The 26,654-nt window shown below is 49.5% G+C and overlaps 1 protein-coding gene across 1 annotated transcript in view; it reads right to left on the reverse strand.

Annotated features, from left to right (window-relative positions):
• Nucleotides 1–26,654, reverse strand: part of CPLX2 (complexin 2) — a 74,191-nt gene that overhangs the window by 35,131 nt on the left and 12,406 nt on the right. The window contains exon 2 of the mRNA XM_036242101.1: nt 26,300–26,380. The gene's annotated coding sequence lies outside the window, so the exon portion shown is untranslated. The remainder of the gene's footprint in view (nt 1–26,299; nt 26,381–26,654) is intronic.

Below are 26,654 nucleotides of genomic sequence, written 5' to 3' on the forward strand. Positions count from 1 at the left end.
AAGCACTGGTGGCCAGAAAGCTCGTGACAGCGAGAAGACCTGAGCCTCCCAGGGCACTGTCAGCCACAGGGGTTGGGGGTCCCAGGCAGGGCCAGCAGCACTCCTCCTCCAAGGTGGTTGCCTGTGGCCTTCTCTCCCCCTGTTCCCTAGCAGGCCTGGGGAAGCTGGGGTCAACTGCTGCCGTTGGTACCGAGTAATGGGGCCTGTCTGTGATCTGGGAAAATTGCTCATGCCCTTCCTGGGGTAGAGGGGCTCAGCTGAGCAAGGCTTCCCATTCTCTCTAAAACTCACCTGGGCTGAGTGAGGGCAGAGGATGCCCATCTGAAGGACAGAGTTCTGGGGACTGGCCCATTTCCCCCAAAGTATCTGTGACTCTGCATGGAGGGGCCCTGGATTCAGTGTCCTACAGACCTGGTCTGGGTCCAAGTCCCAGCTCCCCGGCCTCAGCTGCCGCTCTGAGCTGGATGGATATGGCCAAAGGGGGTGTGCCAGGAAGTGTGTTATAATTGCCAAGGGGCTGATGTAACTCGGAACAGGAACCAGTTTGAGTTTCCCTGGAGCATGCTGATGACCCTGGGGTCATGGACCCATCTGGGTTGGGGGCGAGAAGGCCTGGGACCCATTCCCTGCTTTTCAGATGCCTCAGATGCTGGAGGACTGGGAGAGAGGGCCGCATTGGTGAGTGTTTTCCAGGCATACATGCCGCTCACACTCCTCCACACAGCTCCTCCAACCCAACCTGGCCTGCGTTGCCAGAAGAATCTTCCCAAAATACTCCTCACATCATATCACTCTCCCGCTCAGAAACTTCCTGTGGTGGCCTCACATCGCCTGGGATGAGCCCAGCCCCTTTGCTGGCGCTGAAGCCCTCCTCAGCCCCAGCCTCTCTTTATGACTTAGTCCCGTCTGGAGTCCCCCTTTTGTGTCCTTGATGCCATCGCCCCATTGATTCATCTTGATGCCTCATAAGATAAGGAAGCTGAGGCTCAGAGAGGTTGACCGATTTGCTCCAGGTGGCCCAGCTGGGGTCTAGCTGTCCCCGGAGACCTCCAGGGCCGAGCTCGGCTAGGCCTGCAGTGGAGCTAGCTCTGCTGCTCCGAGGCCTTCTGCTGCCAGGCAGCAGATTATCCCGCAGTCCTGGAGGGAAACGGGTGCCAAAAACAGGAAGAAGGCGGAAGGCCCACCTTACAGGCATGGGATGGTGGGCATCGAGAAAGGCCCGAGTCAGCAAAGACTTTTAGAGCAGCTGGTGAAGAGGAGTGTGGTAGACCTGGTTGAAGCCCCAGCTCTGCCACCTACCAGCTGTGAGGGCAGATCTCTGTCTCTCTGTGTCTAGGAGTGTATTCATGGGTTCCCTGCGAAAATCAAACGTGACAGTGGCGCACAGCAGGTGTTCAATAAACATCCAGCACCTAACAAATTCCTTTCTTTCTCTTTGGAGCCAGAAGATGCCCTTTGCAGATGAGGGAACTGAGCTTCAGAGGAAGAAGGTGACTTGCCCAAGCTCACACAGCTCGAAGGAGGTGGAGAGGGCTGAGTCTGGGTCCCTCCGGTGCCCCTCACCCAGCCCTCTGGACTTGTTCCACCACCGCAGGGCTGAACATGTATGCCTCAGAGCCCTGGGAACCCACAGGCATGGAGAACTGATATATTGTGCTTGTCCTGTGAAGTTGAGGATTGGGGATTCTAGAGGCACAGAATTGCCAATGTGGGGCTTTGTGCCCACCCTGTGAAAGACTGGCCAGGCGCCTGACTGAAGTGTGCATGGTCAGCAGTACCTGGCTGGCTGCAGGCCAAGCTCCAAAGTGAAGGGAGGAAAGAGCTGTGGGAACCACATGGCTATAAGATTGCTTGTCCCTGACTCAATTTGACCCCAGTGATTTCAGGAGGGGAAAGGGGGTGAGAAGGCAGGTCACCTGTGTTACTCAGACTGCTGAGGATGAAGTCACAAATGACTCCCCTCTCCTGGTACCAGGACCACCCATCCCTAGTTCCCTCATAGTCCTGGAGCCCTGAGATTTCTAACCTTAGAAAATCAAAGGCCTGGGTGCAAGTCATGCCTCTCTTATCTGACAGCCAGGTGACCTTGGGCACATTGTACATCCACTAATCCCACAAATATCCCCTGGGCTCTTACTCTGTGTCAGGCCCTAGGGACCAGTACCCTCCCGTTAGGAGGCTCATAGTCTATTAGGGGCAATAAATAATACATAAGCAAACAAAAGACAAGATAATTTTAGATGGTGAGAAATGCTCTGAAGTAAATAACACAGGGTGTTGGGGGATAGGACATGGGGAGAGGTTACTCTAGAGGGAGCTATCATCATGAGGAGGTGACATTGCATGATGGAGTAATTTGCCAAGGAGGGGGAAAGGGAGGTGCAAAGGCCCTGGGGCAAGAATGAGCTTGGTGCTTCAGAGCAATAGACAGAAGGCTAGAGCTGGGAGAACAGGAGGAAAGTTGGGGAAATGAGCCAGGAGAGGTCAGCAGGGGCCAGGTCACACGGGGCCTTGAGGGTCCCAGAGAGGACTCAGTTTTTAGTCTGAGAATAGTGGATCCGGTAGGGTTGTAAGCAGCAGAGGGACAGGCGGACAAAAGGTGATTGCCTTTTAATAAGACCCCTCTGGCTGCTGTGTGGAGGACAGCAGATTAGGGGAGGGGGCTGAACGTGGGGAGATGGGTTAGAAGGCTCTTCCTGCTTTCTGTGATAAGTGATGATGGTGTAGACTAGACAGTGGAGACAATAGAGAAGTGTTCTGTCTCCTAACATCTCAGAGCTTAAGCTTCGCGGTCTGGAAAAGGGGTCTGCTGTTGACTCCTACATAAAGTTAAAAGGAGAAAACCTAAGGACAGTGAGCTGATGGCAGTGGACCCTGTAGCTGTGTCCCATTATGGGCACTGGGAAGGCCTCCCCTGCAGTTGCCTTCAGGCCTGCCTGTGGTGTCCATCCGCAGGATCTGATCCTTGTCAGGGAATGCTCTGTTAGAAGGGCAGCTGGGAGCCCACTGAGCCTGGTCTCTGTGGCTACGCTGGTCTCTTCCATCTGTCCCAGGGGCTCCCACACTGAAACATGCTTTCCTAAATACAGTGCAGCCCAGAGACTCACTTCCCAGCTCCTGCAGTTGACAGGTACCCCTTTTCATCCTCCTCAGTGTCCCTCACATGCTGGCCCCTTCTTCCCTGTGCAGTTGTATTTTTCTACCCCCCCCCCCCCCTTTTTAAGTCATTCACTTTATTTCAGCCTCATAGGGGTTTTGTTCTGTTGCTCCAGGTGTGACAAGTTCTTTCCAGCCCCAGGGCCTTTGCATTTACTGTTCTCTTTTCCTGGGCTGCTCATTCATATGGCAAGACAAATGCAGGCCTCCCCCTCAGAGAGGCCTGTCTGACTTTTCCTATCCATCAAACTGCCCTCCTAGTCACGGTCATTTCTCTGTTTATTTTTCTATGGCACTTATTGTCATTGAGCCATCATCTGTCTCCTTGTTGACTGACTCTTCCGCTAGACAGAAGCCCTGTGAGAACTGACCTCTATAACCCCGTGTCTAGTACAGAGAAGCAGCTCAGTAAAGGTTTGTTGAATGAATGAATGGCCAATTCTGTGAGATAGACATCTTGTTTTAGATGAGGAAACAGGAGCTTCTTGTCTCTCTGAACACCCCCATTTCTGTCAATACCCCCCCCCAATTAAAATCTGTGACACAACCATTGCCTAGTCTTCCCTACCTCTCTGACCTTTGGTTGGCTATCAGTAACTACCATTTGGACAGAGCTTCCCATCTGCCAAATGTTCCCTGGACAGCATCTCATACAGCCCACACCTTCTTGTCCTGTAGATAAGAAAACCGAGGTCAGCAGAGGTGCTAAGTATGCCGTGGGTCAGAAGGGTGGGAAGGGTCCTCTTTGGGGAGGGCACACAGATCTTCTGTCCTCACATCTTCATCACACCAGGCAGCACCTCAAAGGAGGACGCAGGGAAACAGAGGAGAGGGGAGGTCTCAGGGTGGAGCAGAGGTGGGCCTCCCCGGAGCTCTGCACTCAAGCAAGCCCTCTTCATCACTGGTTTGCCCAGCCCCAGGGTTGGGGCAAGAGGGGTAGTCTGCATAATTTTGAAGGGTCACTGCTTAGCTCATACAAACCTGACCCTGGGTCCTGCAGAGCCAGCCACCTGTTCCCTGTTCCCTCTTTAACCCCTTGCTGGTGAGGAGTGACCACCTCTTCCCTGAAGACTTCCATAGCCTTTTAGGTGATGGAATTAGGTGGGGATTGGGGCACCCTTGCTCAGGAACCCCCCTGCAAGGGGAAATTCGAGTGCTTTCATCACAAAAACATGAGCAGGAGGGATGTAGTGTGTGCTGCAGTATATGTGTGTCTGTGTGTGCCTGTATGCGTGTGTGTGTCTGGATGTGCATGCATAACTGTGAGAATGTGTTTGTGCAATATTACACAATATACATTAATATATGTGTATGTGCCTGGGTGTGTGCATGACTCTGTATGTGCATGTGTGCGGCATTATACGTGTGTGTGCATATGTGTGTGAGAGAGAGAGCGCACAGTGTATGCTTCTGGGGGCACTGTTTGAAGCTCAGGGCATCTGGCTGATACTGTGAGGCTGTCAGGAGTCGAGGAAGGTCAGGCAGTCATGGTGATGCATCTAAGCTTGGTGTGTTTCCCCCAAGGCTTGCAGGAAGGCAGAGATGGAGAAGGAGGCTTGGAGAAAGCTGCCAGCCAGGGCCAGCTTGTTGTAATCTGACCAGCTGACCCTGTCCAGCTGACTCAGAGACGGCCAGTCTGACACTGGGTCACTGATGCTGTCTGCCTGGCTGACTGACCCTCCCGGATGCTAGCTGGCTGACCCTGTGAGGCTGGGTGACTCATCTCGCTTCCTAGCCTGTTCTCTGGAAAGCCTGCCTCAGTCAGAGCTCAGTCCTAGCTCAGCCTTGACTCCTGATTCTCTGGATGTGATAAGAAGGTTCATTAGACATTCACACTCATTGCCTCCTCAGAGCCTCTGGGGCCTCTGGACTTTCTCTACTCAGTTTCCTCCTCTGTGAAATGGTGTCACAAGTCAGAGGAGTAGTGAGAGCGTCTTAGAAGGCAGAGCAAGCAGATGCGCCAACACCCAGAGATGCAGGCCCGATCTGGGGCCATTGCAGAGCCATTGTGTGACCGCCAGTAGGAAAGCAGGGCCCCTGAGGCAGACAGGTGGGTTGGAGGCGGAGGGTTGGGGAGCAAGGAGTGCCAACCCCTGGGTCATCCTTGCACAGATGCTGAATGTTTGAAGAGATGCCAGGTCAGGGGGATATGGTGTGGCCTCCCATGAACTCGGGAAGAAGACACAGTCAGGAAATGGGGACTGCTTATTACAGCAGCAGGAGGGGAACGTAGCAGAGCTTGGAGTCAGGCTCGACTCAGACCTCTGTGACCTTGGGCAGGTCCCGTTCCCGTCCTCTCTTTTGTTTTCCTTTCCTGTGAGATGTATAATAGCTTCTCAGATGTATTGTTGGGAACATTCACTTACTGAACAGGAACATGTACGGAAGGTGTCTAGCACATAGTAGCTGCTCAAAAAATATCAACATTTGTAGTGGTAGAAAACAATGACTCCCCAGGGCACTAGGAGACCTGCTGTTCTTGATTGATATGTGGTCCTGTGGCCCCCTCCTGCACAGTAACTCTAGCATTACCCCCTCTGGGCTGCCTGACCTGCCACTTTCTCCTTTGGGCCCCCGCAGTGCCCCACGTACCCCTCCTCTGTGGCACTTTGTGTTGGATAGTTATTATGTTTTTATCTTTGTCTTCTTCGAGGCCTGGAGAGGAGGGGTTCTGGGAGGAAAGCTAGTGGCTGACTGAATGGTGTTAGCCTGTGAGCAGTGAGCACCGGGTGGGTGTAGTCAGGGGAAGATAATCAACATTTATTCAGTCTTTACTAGTTGTTCTACACACTTGATCTCATTTCTTACTGAAACTTTGCAAGATAGGTGTCATACCCTCATTTTGCTGCTGAGGACATTGAAGCTGACAGAAGAGACTAGTCCAAAGTCAGTCACAGCTGGGCAGGAGGAGCTGGATTCCCACCCAGTCTGTTTTTCTAATCACTGTGCCAGTCTGGTCTGGGGCAGAGAAGGGAGACCCCTGCCCTGGTTTCCATGCTGAGGGCACCATGGTGCTCCCACATGTCTGAAAGCTATGTCAGAGAATGTCTCTGCAGTTGAGGTGCCCATGTCTCCCTGCTGGGCCGGGGCCTTGGTCCTCTGGAGCCTGCAGGGCAGAGTGGAGGAGGCTCGGGGCCTGGAATTGGGGTCAGGAAAATTATTCTCGCCAGCAGCAGGAAGCTGGGCCTGGGTGCCTGAAGCACGGAGCAGGCATGTGGTGGTTCTGTGTTCAGGCCTGGTCTCCACCAGGTCATGTGTTCCTGGTGTGTGTCTTCTGTGTGTGTGTGTGCCACCTCCACACTTGTGACTGCTCCCTGCGCGGGCCTCTATGCATCACGGTGTATATATCCTCATATGCACGTGTGTAAGCCTCTGTGTCACCTGCTGGGAGTTTGCCCAAAGTGGGCACCTGTGCAGCCACGAGTTCTGACCATGCATCTGAGGATTTGTATTCGTGTACAGGTTTGCAAGTTCGGGAGCATGTGTGTAGCTGTGTGAAGGGCTGGATGTGGGGTGAGAAGCTGCCAGAGGGCATGCACGGGCTCAGAGGCCTCCAGCAGTCACTGTCTGAGCCTCACCTTCCATGTCAAGGTCCCTGCCTCTTGAATCATCCACACAGTGAAAGTCAGTGCTTTCCTTGGTTCTACCTTAAAACATATCTGGCACTGCCTTTATAGTGCGAGAGTTTGCCGTTCAAATCTCAGCTCTGCCATCTGCTGTGCGGGAGGCTGCTGGATTACCCACTTTCCCGGGGCCCTGGTTTCCTCTGTTAGACTGTTGTGACCACCGGAGATGACACCCGTGTGCCCAGTGCAGAGAGTCTCTGAGCTGAATGTGCTATAGAAAGAACTCTTGTCCAGCCGTGTGCAATCCCACTTTCACATGTGTAGGTAGAGGATATCTCCTAGACACCGTGGCGAGAGTCTCCTTGCCTCCTGGCCAACCTTATTCTTTTCTCTGGTACCAACTAGTGCAGAAGGGGTGAGACCCTCCCAGACCTGCTGCAGGACTCACAATAACCACACACTTTGGCACTGGGATAACGTGGCTTCTGTGGGCTTTCTGGACTTTCTGTGATGAACTGTGCTGATTTTCATCCTCTATAGATGGCTAGACATTAAGTTCTTAGACTAAAAAGAGAGGTATATTCTATTTTAAAATGAACAAATCACATGGAATTTTTGAAGCTACAGGCTTGATTAACTATAGCGTGAGTTTGTTTGGCAGATCTTATGACCTTCCCAGGCAGGGTCCTGGTGCTGCTGTTGTATATTGCAACCCATCTCTACTCTGCCTTGTTGAATACCCAGGGGAAAAGATTCAGATTAAAAGACATGTAGGGAGTGCCTCCACTAAGCCAGGAATTGCCCTGGGCTGTCACCATGTGGTCTCCTTTCCCTGGTCAGATGGGAGCCCCATTTTACAGGCAAAGTGCCAGTCCTCTTTAGGATCGCTTGCTATTAAACGATCGTCAGGATTTAAGTCTTGGTCTCCTACTCTGAGTTGTCTCCACAAAGGCAGCGATTTTGCAACCTCTTTTAAAGAAACAGAATCCTATTTTCAGATGAATTCGATGGGGAAGCCAAATGGGGAAGAAGTTTAGAATGAAGCGGCGCTGGCTGAAGTGGTGGTGGTGGGCCCGGAGACCCCGGAGTGGGCCCCCTCTCTTCCCTGAGGTGACCCGCAAGCCCTGTTGTGGAATCTTGGGGCTTCAAAGAACAGAACTGGAAAACCATGTGTCCCCAGCCTCCAACTCCTTAAGAAAGGCCCGGATTTGCAGCCTCAGTTGGGGAGATTTGTGGCCTTGGTGGGGGACGTGAATATGGCAGAGTAACTGACTCCCACAAGAGAATGTAAAGGTAGGAACCCACTGGTGCCTTGGGTTTGCCAGGATACCCTTGGGTGTCTTCACCCCAACAGAACTGAACCCATGATTCTACCCACTGAGGCCAGTTCTCCCACTTTGGAACCATCTCTCTGAGTTAGAGATGAACACTGCAAGAAAAATAGGAGTCACTTTACTAGCCAGAGACATATTTGAAGTGTATCGTGGCTTAAAAAATACGCTTACAAATTGTTTCCCGACAACCTCTCTATCACCAGCTGTAATTCTCTTGCTTATTTGTTTATTTTCATAGTATATCTGTCTCTCCAGCGTAGACTGTGAGTCATTAGGGAGCAGGAGTTTGTCTGTCATGTTCAGTGTGGACACCCAGGATCTTTACAGATAAAGAAGCCAAGGCTCAGAGAGGTTAAGGGGCTGCCACGCTCAGGCAGCTGGTAGACAGCCAAGTAACAATTGCTGTCTCGCTTCCGGCTTTATTGTAGCTGTGGAGCAACACTGAATTGGATGAGTTCACTCACTCCACCCCCATCCTGCTGAGTAGGGATGGAGAGCAACCAGGCTCTTGCCCATTAAGTCCCGATTCCACCCTCCAGCCTCCTAGTCCGGGTCCCTTCAGTCTGTCTGTAGAATGGGGACACAAAGACAGGATCTCTCTGGGGCCTGGAGGATTAATCAGCAATTAGTGTGTGCAAAACATTTTCCAGACAAATGTTAAGTATTATTAGTATTTAAATTTAGTCTCATCTTCCCTTGCATCCTGACAAAAGGGAACAGATGGCCCTGGCTCCAGGTGGAGAGGGGGAGGGCAGGCCGCTTGGTGCCCATCGGGAAGTTTTCAGGCTCCGGGCTCCCAATTAGCCCCTGCCTGATGTGTGAGCCCAGGGTAACACGCTGTGGGGTGACAGGGAAGTCTTTCTCTTAAAAGCTGAGTGAAGGTCATGGGGAAGCATGGCTTGGGGTCTGAATTCCCTTTCCTAGCTGGGTGACCTTGACCAGGTCTTGGGTCCTCTCAAAGCCTCAGATCAATGATATCTGCCTTTCAGGGTTGGAGTGGGGAGCGAATGAGTCCCAACGTGAGCAGACTCTGGTTCTGGCACCCAGGCCATGGCTGGTGCTCAAAGAACCTGACTTTATTCTCCCTCAGTCCTTTAGGACACCCAAGCTCAGATCTGGTTTATTTTGGAGAGTTTTTCTGAGAATTGAAAACACCTTGGGATGTGAACTCTTGCAGGTCTGAACATTAGCTACGGCTCTATCACTTGTGAGATCTCTGCAGTCTGGACTTCATATTCCTTATCTGTAAAATGGGCATGACACTGGCACCTGCTCTGAAGCGATGGCCTTGTAAACTGTGAAGGGTAGTACCAATGGGAATGATCGCTACTGTTTCCCTTCTGTTTTCTGCCCCAGATATGTGTCATTCCATCTGTGGAAGACGGTAGTAGGAAGTAGGATATCCGCTTGGAAAAAATCAGCTTGTCATCAATCCATCCTGACTGAACCCCAGTTCTGGGCTTCATCCTGGTCTCTTCTCCCACCCCCATTCAGTTAGAAGACTGGAACCCAGAACAAGAGCAGTGTAGCCAACAAGGCTGTTCCATGTGGAGACCTGTGGGAAGCGAACTTTGTACCTCCACAGTGTCCTGTGCCAGACCTGATGAGATGAGCCCTGTCCCAGATTGTCTGTGGATTGTGGGCCAATCATGGGACAGGGAGATGATGTGGTGCGAGGCGCCAATCAGGTGTGTGTGGGTGCATCCTGTCCCAGCAGCTGGTTTCCTCCCCCAGACCTCACTGTCTCCACCTGTCAGATGGGGGAGGCATCCCCATGGCTATGCATCATCCTGTCTCTAGGAACAGAAGGTGCTTCACACCTGTGGGTTTTCTGGGCTGCTTGGCTCAGGCATTGGGAGCCTCAGAATGTGCACGCGACAAAAATCACCTGAGCATGTAGAGGCTGGCATGAATGCCTGAGGGGAGGCATTTAGAAGAGGAAGAAATTACAGGATTATCTAGGTCACCAAAGCTCAGAAAGGGGCGGGGCCTTCTGCAAAGCCACACAGCAAGACTGACTGAGCTAGAACTGCAGCCTGGTTCAGGAATCTCCTGCTAAAACGGGGCTGAGATCATTTGGTCCAACTTCCCATCCCAGAGTCCCTGCTTACACACTGCCAGGGACAAAAAGCTCTCACTACCTTACATGGCAGCATATTCATTTTGTAATAACTCTGATCCTTAGGTATTTCTCTTTCACACTGAGCTGAAAAATCTATTTCCAATTGCTTCAACCTCTGCTCTCAGGATCAACATGTAATTCTTCCACAGGTAGATACTTGACCATAGAGATCACATGCCGGGAGTCTTATTGTCTAGACTCCAATTTTGCAGTTCCTTGTTCTAAAAGGACAGATCTCAGACTCTCACCCTCTTAGCTGATGAAGGGACTACCATCCTGCTCAGGACTTAGATCCAGATTTCCAAAGAATAAATCGTGAAAACTCCAGAGGCTGTCTCAATGAGGATGTTCATTGGTATTTTTATTAGTGAAGACAAAATGGACTCAGAAGTAAATGGAATTTTAAAGACCTATTCAGTTAGTACTTTTCATGTGAGTCAGTTAATCTGAAAGCAAATAAAAGCACCAAAGTGCCAGAAATAAAATGCAATAAATATATTTTTTGGAGGGTAAGTCTGGCTCCACTAAGTTATCAGATAATTATACCTAAAATAGGCTCTACTGACTGAAATCCTTGGGGGTCTTTCTCTCACTCCCGGCAGCCAGAGCTGGCCAGAGCACACAGAAGGCCAGTGAGTGCATGAATTAATAGTTTTAGTTGGTGGTTATTTTGAATGTGAAAAAGGTCAAGTGCATCTCTCTGCTTACTCATCTCTTGAACCTTGGAGGTATGTTGGGCAGGCCTGAGTATAAGGCCATGATATGGATGCCAAATGCTGGAAGGAATGATGGCCACTCTGGTTAGCCCCAGGCTGCAGTGCAGAGGTGATCAAGAGGACAGCTGGTGGTTTTATATTCTAAGCATCCATTTCCCTTTCTTTTAATAATGGCTCCCCAATTTCTTTTGGGGGAACTACTTTTCCCACAAGCTCCTTCCATGAGATTTAGGTGGGGCTGAGCCCTCAGACTGGGGGATCCAGTATGGGGCACATGATCAGGGTTTGACCAATCAGTGCAGTTCATTCCTCTGGCTACAGCGATTGGTTCAGGAATGGGCATGTGACTCAAGAGAAGCCAATGAGACTCAGCTGGTGCTGTTGGGAAGTCTGATTTTGTTGCAGGTTGTTAAGTTAGTGAAATCTAAATTTGGAGCTGCAGGGGACCCCATGAGAGTAGAACCTACCTGGACATGAAACTAACACAGACTAGAGCAGAACCAAGACATGGAGAGAAACTGAGGTCTGCTCTCATCATTTGAGTTACCCCAGTAACTTCTTAAGGCTCTCATTACACACTTGAATAAATTCCCCCTTTTGCTAAAGTCACTTTGAGCTGAGTTTTTTCCACTTGCAACTGAAAGCGTGCTGACCAGTATGGGAGCACTGGAGGTAAACTTCTCTGGTCTTGAGGGACATAGCTTCCCTGGGGACCTGGGTTGGCCTGGACATCAGTGGATCCTCTCCCCCCACACCAAGCAGAGTAAGAGAGACAGGTAGGGTCCTAAAACCAGGGTGCCATCCTTAGAGATAACTTCCTCTCTCTCATCCTAACATCCAACTTTAATCCACTCACTCTCCATAAAACCTCTCCTGCCTAGTTCCTGGCCCCTCTGATATTTGCATGGACTATTACCCCTGCTTTGGAATGTCTGCCTCATTTTGCCCTTGTGAATCTTTTTTTTTTTCTACAGGCTCTTTCTTGAACCCTAGTCTGACCACAGACACTTGTGCCACAGCTCCCTGTGGCCAAAGCCTGAAGTCCATTCCCACTGGCATTGACATTCAAGAACTTTCACCATCTGATCCAATCTAGCCTTACCTTTTGTCCATCCCTTTGCATTAGGACAAATCTAGAATCCTCCTTAAAAATGCTGTCACACAGTCCTGTCTTTCCATCTGTACCACTATCTGAAATTGTCTTTTCTCGCCATGCTTACCATAAAGGTCCATCTTCTGTGAAGTCTTCCCATGCTTCTCTCCCCACTCAGTCAGCCCTTCCCTCCCGTGGGCTCCCACAGCACCCTGCACATCCCTCTATCACAGTCCCCAAGCTGTCTTCATGTCTGTCTCTCCCCAAAGACTGGGAGCTCCTCGAGGGCAGGTCCAGGCCCCATCCCTGCGCCTCTAACGCCCAACCCAGCCTCGCACAGAGGTTTGCCTCACAAATCTCGGATACGTTGCATTGTGCTCCTGTCCAGTTCCCAAGTTTGTTACACTTACTCATTTAGAACCACTTCCAGGGAAGGGAGTCTGGTGGAAGAGAGTCAACTACTCAAACTTCCATCTTGTCCGGGGGAGCAAGTGTGGCAATTCCAGGAGGCCACCCTCTCCAGCTGCCGGGAGCTGAGAGTCCCACCCCACCTTCATTAGGCTGCCTTGGGGGACATAAATGGGGTTTCCAGGAGGGGGGCAGGAATTTTCAAGTCTCTGACCCAGTGCCAGCAAAAGCAGACGTGGAAGCAGATGGTGAGGCCAGGAGAGCATTCATGCTAGAGGGGAGCCTCAGCCCACAGCAGAGCCCTTGTCTTAGAATCACTGGACCCGAGGAGGACAGTCCATTTAACTGATAACAGAGGGAGAACAGGGCAATGCTTTCCTACTCCACAGCTCAGGGGATCCCCAAAGACATAAGCAGTCAGATCTCTCACCCCGGCTTCTGCCAGCTTGAAAGGAGGATTTATAACAAGGAAAAGGGAAAAGGGAGGGAGGGGACCCATCTCCAGCACTGTACCCAAGCTCTGTGTTGGGGGCTTGAACCCTGTTTTCTCTTCTTCCATGATCACTCAAGGAATAAGAGGCTATCCCTGGATGAGGGAAGGGGAGCTCAGAAGGGCAAAAATCATTAGCCAGATTCACACAGCTGGTAAGTAGCGAGCAGAACTTCAAATCTGGTTTAAATGGCCCCCTCACCATCATCCCAGCCGTACCAGTGCGATAGAAGGAGTGTGAGTTTTATGGTCAGTTGCTGAACCTGCTGGAATCCTGATCCTTCACTTTCCCACCGAGTGGATTATGTAAACCATGGAGCCTCTTTATCCTTCCTTTCCTCATGTGCACAATGGAATGAAAATCCCACTTCTGAGGGCTGTTTTGTGAGAACAAAACAAGAGAACACATCTACTGGGCCTGGTGCATACTGAGGGCACAAGGAATTGCTGGCTACAATGACTTCTTTTTCCTGCTTTGCTCTTGACTTGATATCCCTTGGATGACCTACCTCATTGCCAAATTAGAGAGTATCCCACTGATCCTGTGACCTTGGGCAAGTCTACTCACCCTTCTGGGCCTCAGTTTTTTCCTCTGTGAAATGAGTGTCCCTGTTCCTCAACCTGGGGTTCTTATGCCTATGGGGTTTTCTAAAGATGGTCATGGATGGGCAGGATAGGGCCTGGCTGACAATGTTGTCATAGTTCTTCTCTTTGGATTGGTGTGATATCACCTTGTGGTTTATCTTTTGCTGATCAAAGCTCTGACTGGCAGTTAAGTGTCTTTGATTAATAAAAAATGGGGAAAATAAATTAATCATGACTTAAATGCAGTGTGTTTGGGAAACAGAATCTACAAAAACTCTAATCCACTGGGGCAAAGAGGGGGGAAAAAAGGTGTCCTTGATGGTGAAAAGTTGGGGTATACGTCCTTGAAGCCTTCCAGTTGTGGACAGAGGACCTGTGTGGACAGGGGCCTATGGGTGCTGCTGCTAGGGATGGGAGGCCTGGTCCCTTTAAGGTTCCTCTCCCCCTCGTCAAGCCCCAGGCCTCCGCGGAGGAGGACATGCATTATTGAAAGCACATTTCAATACCTATTCACTTTCCTCCTCCTCCTGTGGGTGGCAATCACAGTTTACATAATCTATCTCTCTGTCCTCCCAAGCAGATGCTCCCTTCTGGCTGAGTGGTTTGAGGAGGGGGAGGAAGGGGAGAAGGGAAAGGCATTAACTCTGTGCTGTCACCTCAAGTGGTGGCCGGGTTGCCTTGGAATAAGAGCAGAATTTGGCATCACACAGCCCTGGGTTCAAGTGTCATTTATGTGATGTGTGACTTGGGTACACCACTTTGCCCTTTCCCTGGTGACCTTGATTATCGACTCTGTGGCCTCCATTATTGTCTCCATACCAATAGCTCCCAAACCTCTGTTTCCAGTCCTGACCTCTCTGCTGAACTCTAGGTCCATCTGTCAATAGCTTGAGTGACAGCCGTGTTCACAGACAGCCCAGACTTAGTACATCCCAAACTGATCTTACCAGTTTTCTTCCTGTTCATTCGTTTTTTCATTTATTCATCCATCCATCCATCCCCATCCATCCATCCATCCATCATCCATCCCTCCATCCCTCCATCCCTCCATCCCTCCATCCATCCAAACACCCATCCATCTAAACATCCATCCATCTATTCATCTAACCATTTACCAAGTGTTCAGCATTTGTCAACATTGGAGATAGAGCAACACATGAGACAGGCACTGTGTTTGCCCTCCCAATCCTCAGAGTGCTGTGAAGGAGACAGACAAGTCAATAGAAATTACAATCAATGTGATCAGTATGATGATAAGGGAAATGTAAGGTGCTGCAGGAACACAGAGGAGGATACTCAACACAGCCTTGGGGGACCAGAGAAGACTTGTTTGGAGGAGATGAAGCTGGGCTGAGACCTGAGAGATAGGGAGTGGACTTTCTTTTCCTCTGGTTTCTTGTCTCCATTACCCAAGGGAATTGACACCCAGCACCTATTACGCCTTCTTTTGGTAACAGTGTAACAGCACCTCTTCAGGAGGACCTACTCCTTTCCCACTCATGGTCCTTATGGATTGGGTGGGAAGATTACATCATCACCAGCTCCAGGGTTGAGCATATGACCCAGGCCGGGCTATAGGGATAGGTTAGGGACCAGTCCACTGAGATTCAACCCCAGAACCTTGCTGGAAACATTGAGAACGGGGTGTCTTATTTCCATGGAATTGCTTAGCTGGTGGACAGGTGGTTGCTGTGTTGCCACTCTGAGGAGCAGAGCCCACCTGACAGTGATGCCAACTAGAGGACAGCAGAATCCAGATATGCAGAAGGAGAGTCTGAAGACATCATGTGGACCCCTGAATTCAGGTGTGCCTGACGCCAGCAATGTCAAATTCTCTTTTTCTTTTTAAGCCATTTTAGTTGGGTTTCTGTCACTTGCAGTCAAATTGCCCTCATTAACAGTAAAGAGTCTCATTAACAGTAGGAAAGCATTTTCCTATCCTTTGTCTTGTTTGATTTTCACAACCACCCTAGGAAGCTGTTTACAGATGGTGAAAGGAAAGCTCAGAGAGCTGAGTCAGTGGGACTCAGACACCAAAGTCCGTGTTTTATTCAGAAGACTGGGGATTAAATAAGAAGATTGCTGGAGCCCCGGATGGTGTTGCTTAGTGGTTAGAGCATTGGCCTGCACACCGAAGGGTCTTGGGTTTGATTCCCGGCCAAGGGCATGTGCCTGGGTTGCAGGTTCAATCCCTGTCCTGGTCAGGGCGCATGCAGGAGGCAACCAATCGATGCGTCTCTTTCACATTGATGTTTCTCTCTCTCTTCCCCCTTCCCTTTTACTCTCTAAAAATCAATGGAAAAAAACATCCTCAGGTGAGGATTAAAAAATAAATAAGTAAATAAATAAATAAAGTATGCTGGAGTGTAGGATTTAGCTTTGAGAGGGGAGGACACTGAGCAACTCACCCATGGGAGAAGACCTTCCAGTCAGCCCATCTTCTGTTGCATGACCGTGTTTCAAGGTCTGGCTAAAAGGTCACCCCCTGCATGAAGCCCCCAGGAACTCCCCTCCTTTTTTGCTTATCACCCCCCATCAGTATGTCTTTTGTAGCATTGCTCACTTTTGACCTCCCCATGTCCCTCATTTAAGTGCATGACCCATTCCCATCCAGGGAAGTCCATGCTTTACTCATTGATTAGACCCAAGCTTCTTGCCCCATGCCTGGCACCAAGTAGATCAGTGCATTTAAAAAAAAAAAAAAAAAAAAGGATTTGAAGTAAATTAATGTCCAGATAAAAAGTACATTTTGTATGTGAATTAGAATGGCACATTGGATAAGACACAGAGAGACACAGAGAAAGAGAGAATGAGTCAGTGAGGGGGCGAAAGCCAGAGAAAGGGGGATGCCTGAGAAGGAGAAGGGGAGAGAGTCCGGGGTGCGGAGATCTGGGAGGGCCTGCCAACTTTGATTGGGGTTCAGTTGACCTGAATTAGTGTTTTGTGTGGAAATCATCTGGAAAAGACTCGGTCTGTTTCAAATCCAGTAGAGTTGGAGGGGTAAACCTATGGCATGGGTGGGGAGAAGCTGGTGGAGCAAGGAAGGTTTCTTGTGACCTCTCCTCCTGTTGCTGGGGTCAGGAGAGGCAAGATAATTGGGAGGGCTGGTGGACCTGAGGAGCTGGTAGACTTGGCAATGATGAAAGGGGAGTGGACAAAATAACTGGGGGTCAGCAGTAGCCAAGACTACCTGGTATCACATCCTGGGACCTCCCACCAGTGGTGGCTGCAGTGCAATCCCTCCCTCCAGGACCTGAGTCTGGAGCCCAAACCAGAGAAGGACACATTATTGCAGGCAGTGGGCCTGTGAGTTTTCCCACTCTGCTCTGGGGCTGGGTGGTTGACTAGCTGCCCTTCTCCATTATAGCTTTGCCCTGCACCATCTCTGTGGCTCTGAGCACCATCCAAAGTGATCCTATTTACTGTATCCATCTGCTTGTTTATTATTTATCTCTCCCCTGGGAGGAAGACATAGCAGGGAAAATACCACAAAGACAGGGACCTTGTGAGTGTCCCAGTGCCTAGCACGGTGCCTGGAATGCTCACCACATGCTGAGTGGATTAATGAATGGAAGGACAGACAGGATGGCAGTGCCTGGTGTGGGTGTGGTGGGGGTGGGGCATTGCTTGGAGGTGGCATTGACAAAGCACTTTACCAAGCAAGGCTCCCAAAATAAAGGCGTCTGGGCTCTGAGATGAGAGCCCTTGAGAAGAGAAAGGCCTTTCTGGGGCTAATTGTGTGGCTGTCAGCCTGAGTGCAGCAGCTGCAGCGAGAGGGAGCGCCTGGGGGAAGGGACGCTCTTCCTGCCCCTGGCACACCTGCTCTTGGCAGTGAGGAAACCCCACTAGGGGCCTGCTGTCGCTGCGTGAGACAAAAGGATGCTGCCTCTGCCACTCTGGGAGGAGGGAGCCAAAGGTCTGGGCCCTGAGCAGGACATGGGCCCTGCCAGTCCCATTTTTGAGGTGATGAAACTGAAGCTCAGACGAGTGAAGGGTCTGGCTATAAATTTGACATATTAGGAAAGAGCTGGAATTTGAACCCAGGTCTTTCTAGCTCCCAGACTTGCACTCTTTCTAGAGCTTGTCTAAGATCTCATGATTCCATTCCAAGGAAACATCTGCTGTTGCGTTGTGCCCAGGCCGACAAAGGCATGGCGAGTGCTCAGAGCCACCTGTGGGGGGAGGGGCTTGAGCACTGATGCACCATCAGCCAAGGGTCAGGATCCCTGGGTACACTGGCATTTGATCATAGAAGAGAGGCCCTTTGAGCAACTGCAGTCAATCCCAAGTCATCATGGACCTCAAATGAGATGCCAAGTGTCCAGGTGACGATTTTATTCTAAATGATTTGCTTATTGGCATTTGACCTCTATTTTCCATCAAGTTGATTTTTATTTCCTAGTTTTCACTGATTGGAAAATTGAGAAAAGGTAGAAAGCTTGAGCTAATGAAATTCTCTTCCACTTTTCTGGATGTCTTGAGTAAAACCTGCAAATTAAAAGGTGCTTCCAGCCCTGGCCTGTTTGGCTCAGTGGTTAGAGCGTCTGCCTGCGGTCCTGAGAGACCCGGGTTCGGTTCCCACTAAGGGCATGTACCTCGGTTGCAGTTTGTCCCCGGCCCTGGTCGGTTGTGCGGGTGGCAGCCACTTGATGTGTTCCTTTCACATCGATGTTTCTCTCTCTCTCTCTGTTCCTCTCTCTCTCTCTGTTCCTCTCTCTCCCTCCCACTCTACCTGAACAAAAAATGGAAAAATGTCCTCGGGTGAAAATAAAAAATAAATAAATAAATAAATAATAAATAAATAAATAAAAGGTGCTTCCATATGCTGACTCTGAAGAGTCCCATTATTATTATTATTATTATTATTATTATTCTTTAATTCTCACTCGAGGATATTTTTCCATTTATCTCAGATAGGGTGGGAGGCAGGGAGAGAGGGAAAAAAGAATAGAATTGATGCGAGAGAGACACATTGACTGGTTGCCTCCTGCACAACCTCAACCAGGGCTGGAGACAAATGGCAACCGAGGTACATGCCCTTGACTGGAATCAAACCCGTGACTCTTTGGTCCGTGGGCTGACGCTCCAATTGCTGAGCCAAACCGGCCAGGGCAAGAGTCCCATTATTACCCTTGAATGTTGGCCCTAGCTACCTCTGCCCTACCAACACCCCGAGTCCACCTGTTGGACCCCCGAGCTCCCTAGCATTGCCAGCTGCAGCCCAGGGTATGTCCCCATGCACCCCACTCATATTTCCAGCCCCTTCTATTGAGACAGGTATGGGACTAGTGCTGGCCAATGGGTTGTACAGAGGGCCAACACATACCGCTTCTGTGCTGTAGTGTTTAAGAGCGGATGTGAGTTCTTCCGTTGCCTTTTCCCCATGCTTCCTAACGGTGGAACCAGTCCGGATCCCTGATCACATTTTGGAAGGAAGTTGGCCCCGGAGAGCTGGCCCTACAGCAGACTTCATACAAGGAAGAAACAAGCTTTCGTTGTATTAAGCCACAAAGATTCCAGGATTAATCTGTTACCGTTGTACAGCCTAGCCATCTTGACAAATGCTGTCCCTGCAGCCCCTCTTTCATCATGCCACAGTGCCTGGTGTCAGGCACCGTGCTGAGCATGGACATAGTAAGATGCAGTGGGCATCCACTAGGAGGCACAGTTAAAGAGCAGCAGATGAAAACAAATGAGCTGTTATAATGCAGAGTATCAGTGTTATGGTAGGAGAAAATACAGGGTCTGTGAGAGTCCAAAGAAAGAGTGACAGGATAGAGGGAGGGGCTAGTCACAAGAGGCTTCCTGGAGGAAGAAAATTCTCAGTTGGGTTGTAGTAGATAAATAGAAGTTAGTCTGCTGGCTACGTAACATGTATTGATTAGTGAGCACATTTAAATTTTTTTCTGGTAGTTGACAATATTTAAAAATTAGAAATCTCACATAAAAATCAGGATTTGGGACTTCACTTAATATAAAATTAAGATATTGATTATCACTGGGTCCATGTGCCTATTTAGTAACAATTGGCTGCAGCTGGCGGTGGCTGCCCCTTAGACAGGCATGCACTTTCTAGGTCACCATAGTTCCCTTCATGCATTTGCTCCCTGCCAGCCCTGCAGACTTTTGGGTTTGCAGCCTTTGAGTGAATCAATTCTCAGTAGACTTTCTCAGCACAGCAGATCCTTTTCATCCACAGGGCCAAGGACCAAGCTTGTCTAGCTATCTCTCTCCCCCCGCCCATCAGAGGATCCAGGAACCCCTCACTGGAAGCTGGCCTTAGCTACAGCTGATTGCTGGCCCAAGACTGGGACGATGGCCCTGGTCCTGCCAGAATGACAGAAAGGAAGCCTCAGGAACAGTTCCAGAGAGTCAGGCCCAGGGGACCAAATTGCCTGGTCCTCCCTTGGCTCCTCAGAGTGGAAATTTGCTGGTTTGGGCTACCCAGAATCCATTCCTCCCCCTTTTATTTATTTTTATTTTTATTTTTTTATCCTCACCCGAGGACATTTTTCCATTTTTTGTTCAGATAGAGTGGGAGAGAGAGAGAGGAACAGAGAGAGAGAAACATCGATGTGAAAGGGACACATCGAGTGGCTGCCACCCGCATAACCGACCAGGGCCGGGGACAAACTGCAACCGAGGTATGTGCCCTTAGCGGGAACCGAACCGGGGTCTCTCAGGACCGCAGGCTGACGCTCTAACCGCTGAGCCAAACCGGCCAGGGCCATTCCTCCCCCTTTTAGTAGCAGCCCTTGATTTTCTTGGAGGGAGTGTTCAACCTTGGAGGGAGTCTAATCAAACCTCTGTGCCCTCTGCCAGCCCAGAGGAGGACATGGCCCAAGCCAGGCCAGCTGGCATCCCTCCTGAGGCTGTGAACAAGGAGAGAAACAGCTGTGGCTGATGCATCTCAGGGGGAACCTCAAAAAACTGGCCTCAGTCCCTGTTCCCAGCACCCTGGTTGGTTCTGGTTCCTGTCCTTCCCTGAGCCTGATTGCCAGCATGCCCTTTGATTCCGGATGCTCTCTGATAACCTCTCAATAACCCCTGCTTCTGTTTGAGTGGGGCAGATTTGGTTTCTGTTGTTTGCTACCAACACACCTCCTCTCATACAGAGCCCCTCTCAAAGGCTGGTGTGAATTATTTGTGTTCACACCGGATTCCTCTGAATACCAAGCTGGCACAGGGTGCAGAGTCAGGCCTTGCCTGTTTCTTACCCTCAGCTCCCTCCTTACCTCTGCTGGAGCTACTGGGTCATCCTTTGCAGGCCCAGCCTCACCAGAAACCAGAGACCTGGATCTCTTCCAGACCCTTCCTCCAGCAGCCCTGACCATACTGACTACTGCTGGGCCCCTCCCCTGGTCTCCGGACTCTTGGCTCAGTTTGGTGGCTCTGGGTCACCTGCCCAGCAGTCCGGCTCCTTCTTAGGATGGGGCCTCCTTTGTGCTCCCCAGGACAAGGCTTGCCCTGAAGCCTGTGGCTGAGCCTGGGGATGTCCTGCTTGTGGGCCCAAGCATGGGCTCTGGAGCCACGGAGCCCATTGGTGCTGGGTTTTCCCCGGTCTAGGACCACCTTGATCTGGTCTCCGTGTGTACATCTTGCTTGTACTATGATTCACTTTATACTGAGCAAAAGTAACAGGCTCTCTTTTTAACTTTTAGTGTATATATTTGGAAAGGGAACATGACAAACCTCAAAGGGAAGGGGGGTGAGGGGGTGGGAAGAGATAAACCAAAGAACTTATATGCATATATGCATAACCAATGGACACAGACAACAGTGTGGGGAAATGCAGGAGGGAGTGGGAGTGGGGGGGAGGGGATCAATAGGGGAAAAAGAGGAACATCTGTAATACATTCAACAATAAAGATAAGTTTAACATGGAAAAAAGGAAAAGGAACATGAGATCGTAACCATAAACAGGAAACCTGTATCATGTTCTATAAATAGAAGGTTAAGAATAAAAATAAATACATGGAAAATACAATATTATTATTTAATTGCAACTAGATACTGCTGCCAGCTGAAGGCTGGACCTCTATTGAAAAAGAAGACCAACAAGTACGAGAGAGGCATTAAGGAGATGCTCACCTCCAATTGAGACCTAGTGGTATTTAACTTGAGCCTGAATAACTCTTAAAATGGTGACCACTGATGGTTGGTGCCCACTCTTTGGGAAACACTGCCTCAGCAGCCTCTGCCTGCTCTGAGGTCATTTGGCCATCTGCCTGCGCAGACTTGATCACTGCTATCTGCCCCGTGCTTGACCACTACTGCCTGGGGGTCTTGACCACTGCTGTCATCTTGGACTTGACCACTGTTGCCCACTCTGTGCCCACCACACACTATGTTCCAGACAGACCAGGCCTGGCAGCTATCTTGTCCCAGCGGATGAGCTTGGTTCTAGGTCCAGCCGTCTCAGGGAGTTAAAATGGAGAGGAGGATGCAAGGACTAACCTTTTTGAGCCCTTCCTAAGTGACAGATGCTGTGATAAGTGCTTCACACACAGATTTTCTCATGGCCTCCCCTCCACACATTTCAGTCATGCATGTACCACCTTCATGATTTCTGCCATATCAGTACTGTTTATTTACTTAGTATTTTTATTTAAATTGATTTGACTTGTAAAAAGCACAGGATTTTATTTTAAAAGAAAATGCTATATTATTTCCATAAATCACAGAGTTTGGTGTGCTGCTTATATTTTTCTAGCATGCATCAATTCTGAGCTAGTAAAATAATAGCTGTTCATGCACATACTACCTAAAATCATCGTGCACACCATCAATCACACACGTGCCAGCCTTTGGGGAATACTGTAGCATCTCAGTTAATTCTCACCAGTCCCTGAAAAGATGGTTTAAAGACAAGCATACGGAGTCTGGAGGCTCAAAGGGCTCCCTGCCTGAAGCCCCACAGGTTGAAAGGCTTGGGGCTGAGCTCTGAATCCAGACAATCCTACCATAGGGCCTGGGCTCTTTCAAAGCAAGTGCTCTCCAAATGCATTTTTTAAAATGCAAAGGAACTTTCAAAAATGCAAATGTGTGTGGAAATCCAGTATATAAAACAGATCAAATGGGAGCTTTTTAAATTTAAATGGCTTTGTTGGGTCAAGAGCTTCTTTTTTGGGAGTTTCCCCTGCCCAAACCTATAATAGCCCTTGGGAACCTGTCTCACAAGCCTGGGACTCTGAGGAATGCTATTTTAAACCCACAGCTCACCACCCTGTCTCTTGACTCCATTTATTCTGATTTTCCCTCTTAGCCAAACTCCTGAGGGGCAACTTCTGGGTCTACGTTTTCTTTTCTGGCTGGACATCTCCACTTGGGACCTTTGCCATGTTGAAATCTTGAAAATTTTCATCTTGCCATCTTGAAATCTTCCCCTGATGCTGTAAGCCTTACTCTGACCTGATTATTCATTCATGGAACATGAATACCTAAACTGTACCCAGATTTTCAGAGGACATAAGAGGGATAGATGTAGTGCCTCTGAAGGGTTCCTAATCCAGCATGTGAGACAGACACACACAGACACAGACACGGACAAATACAATAAGGGTCTGAGCAGCTGCTGTTCACTGAATCTCATTGCTTCCTCAGTCCCTGCCTCTCTCAGGTGTTTGGTTGCATCTTGTGATGGGAGGTACCTGAGATGGGACCAGTCAAGGGACCCCCGTGGTGCTGGCACCCTCCACATGGAGATGCAGAGGTCTTGTCTAATTCCCCACTGCAGTTTGGGTCAGTGCTCCTTTCAGAAACTAATCCCTGATGTAAGTCTGGAGTTAGACTCATACCTTACTCAGAGATTCCCAAACCCTCTCTCCGACAGGAGGACCAACTTATAACTGTACCAGCATCTACAATGTGATACTGCCTGGCTCCTGGCCTCAGTCTGCCTTCTCCCCTCGTGGGAGAGTCTATGACACCCACCCCTAGAAACCATCTCCAACTGAAGTGGATACTCTCAAAGGGCTCTTCTCTGCCAGGAAGAGAATAATCTGTCACTCTAAAACTATGGGAAGATCCTGTCAGAGTTCCAATAAGTTTTAAAGATTCCTAAAGGACATTTAACCTTGTGGTGACCCCTGACCAAGCCAAGATGGCTCTTTTCCTCAGTCCTCTCTGAGATGCCTCCATCTTTGGAAGACCCCACATGTCCTCAGAACATCACCCTTTGGGTCTCCCCTGTGTTGTGGGACTAGGTTTAAACTAAGCTTGAATTCCAGGAAGCTTCTTTTTGATAGGTCCTATAGTTGGGTCCATCAGGAAACTCAAAGCAACTCACATCAGTTCAAGTCAAGTCAACTCAAATCAAGTCAAGTCAAATCAATTTAATGTATACTTACTTGGTATGTCTCTGTGCCTAGTCCATACTACCCTGAGCCAGGCTCTCGTTTGGGAAAAGGTAGAATCCTACAGTTAATAAGACATCATCTTTACTCTCAAAGAGTTTTCTGTTTTGAACGTAGATTCCAGTCTCAAACTTTTCCTTCAGCTGAGGAATCCCTTGCACAAAGGGCTGGAGAAAGAACTTCCTTTTCTGGCCTGAAGACAACCCCACCAGCAGCCTAATTCCTGGGGTCCACTCCCCAAGACTTCTCAAACTACCCTTCTGAGGTTGTGTGACTTTAAGACTTCAGACTGCAATCATTTGGTCCCTCACCCATATGGATCCTGAGTCAGTCATCCATCCATCCATCCATCCATCCATCCATCCATCCATCCATCCATCCACAAACCTGCATCGAGCACTTACTATGTGCCAGATACTTTACAGACATCATCTCACTTAATTCTCAGCAATCAATGTGGCCATTCTCAGAACCAGTAAGTGGCCAGCTAGAATTGAAGCCAGTCCTATTTCCAAAGCCTGTGCTCTTTCCACCTCATCCCGCGGTCTCTCAGGATAGTTCAATAGATTTCATAATAACAGATGGAGATCATCAAATGCTTAAATAAACACATTCTATATGGAGGCAAAGAGTGCATTGTTGAATATTTTATGTAAGGTGAAACCCCACCTGGCCAGTTTATTAGAATTCTTTGAGAAGTGAACTATATAGGGAGATAAAGGGTGACTTTTACAAAAAGCCTTTGTCAAGTTTCTACCCCAAAGCCTATTAATAAAATTGATTTATTATAGAATTGGGCAGAGGTGGATGGTGAGTGGGAGGGAGTCTATTTTTGCATGGATAGAGAACTGGCTTAGAGACAAGAAAGAGACGGTGGAGATAAATGGGTGCTTGTTCAAATGGAGAACTAGCGCTTCCCAAGATTTGGTACCATTTGGTCTTATATAACACACTTTGTGCATGCATTGAGCACCCAGTGTGTGCTGGTCATGCATTAAGCATGGGGGATACTCAAGCAAGCCAGCCTCATCTCCCTTCTGGAGGAGCCCAAGGAAGAAAGTGCTCAGTGACATCTCCAAGTTTTCAGAAGACAGGAAGCACCTCTGTGGGCTGAAATGGCAGGACATTGCATATAAAACTGAAGAAGGTGGTTGGGGGAAGGGAAAAGCCCCAGGCAGCAACCAAGATTTGAGCTCTAGGACCAGCAGTGTCACTGAATTGCTGTGTGACACTGGATAAGTTCTTCTCCTCTCTGGGTCTCAGTTTTCTTTCCTGTACAATGAAAGGATTTGCCTAGATGATCTGTGAGGGTGTGGTGCTTTGGATGGAGAACAGTGACTTGAAATAGAACCTGGTGATGAGAAAGTCTCCATTTCCTGTGGCCAACATGCCCCCTTCTGTCCCTGCACTATGATGGGGGACTACTTTCTCTCTCATTTGTGAGCAGTGAGGATGAGGCAGGGAGCCATGAGGTCTGTGATGCTGGGGCTTGGAGCCCAGCCTGGAATCCCTCAGTGGCATTAGCTACGAGTGACTCAGCGTCATAAATAGCTCCCATCTGGGTGAGCAACGATAGCTACAGTGATCGAGCGATCTCTGTATCCACACACACTCTCTCTGTGCAAATATGCAGCTCACTGTATGCTAAATACGAGGTGGCCTGGAGACGTTCCTCCTCTTAAAAGACTATCTGGTATGAAACTCAAGACTATTTATTTAAAGAAACAAGTTTACAACTCTGCACGTTGGATTACTGGTAGTGGGTGGCAGAGAAGAGCAATGTGGATGAAGGGATGCTGGGTGTGATCTGAGCTTGGGGGCCACCTGGAAGTGGGGCTGAGGCTGCTCGCTCCACCTTCAGCCTATGTCTGCAGCAGGAGGGGATGACGGACACCACACACAAGAGGCTTGAGATCCTGGAGTGGGAGTTTGGGGGTGGTGAATGTTGAGCCACAGTTTAGCAGAAATTGCCTAGGAGCTGGGAGCGACAGGAGAGCCAGGTTCCAGCACTGTCGTGCCCTGCCATTGATCTTGGGCAGCTCATTAGTTCACTCATTCATTCATCGACCTTGTACCAAGCACCTACAAGGTGCAGAGGCCACTTGTGGATACAGACAAGAAAAAGTAAGTCTGAATTCAGACTTAGCCACCTACCAGCTACGTGTCTTTGGGCAGGTCCTTTCCTCTCTCTGAGCTTCAGTTCCCCATCTGTGAACTGGGGTTAATAAAACCACCTAAGGTATTTTGGGGAGAACATCATCGAATAAGGTAACACACAAGGAAGTGCTTCTTGGTTGCAGACAGCTCTAAAAATGCACACTAACAACATTCCACCACACCATCCAATTGATTCATCTCATTCCTGCTTAGGAGTATTCTTGGTGATCATAGAGGGGGCAATGCCATCATGACCCCTGCACCAGGAGTGGGGGGCACTAGGCACCACCCGTGGCATGGCCCCACGGTTTCCTTACCTTTGCTTCTTGGCCGAGCTGGGATGCAGGGACCTTCAGTCAGTGAGCAGAGCAGATGGCATGCCAGAGACACACAGCTTCCTGGGGAAGGAGAGATGGTGTTGGGAGTGAGGGGAGAGAGCTTTTGGGGGAGCTGGCTTTCTGAATGGCACCAAACCCCAGACCCAACCGAGGGTATGCCCTTACCTCTTCTGAGGCCACCACTGATGCTGTGGGTTCCAGAAAGGGGCTAGGCAGGATGGGGACTGGCAGGGCATCAGCCCAGCTCCTGGCCCCTCCTGACCTGCTCTCCTGGTAGCAGTTGCCTACGTTGGTCACTGGTTTAGGCAATGCTTGTATCGTACCACTGGCAACA

This window comes from Molossus molossus, unplaced genomic scaffold, assembly GCF_014108415.1.
Source record: "Molossus molossus isolate mMolMol1 unplaced genomic scaffold, mMolMol1.p scaffold_m16_p_4, whole genome shotgun sequence".
NCBI lineage: Eukaryota > Metazoa > Chordata > Mammalia > Chiroptera > Molossidae > Molossus > Molossus molossus.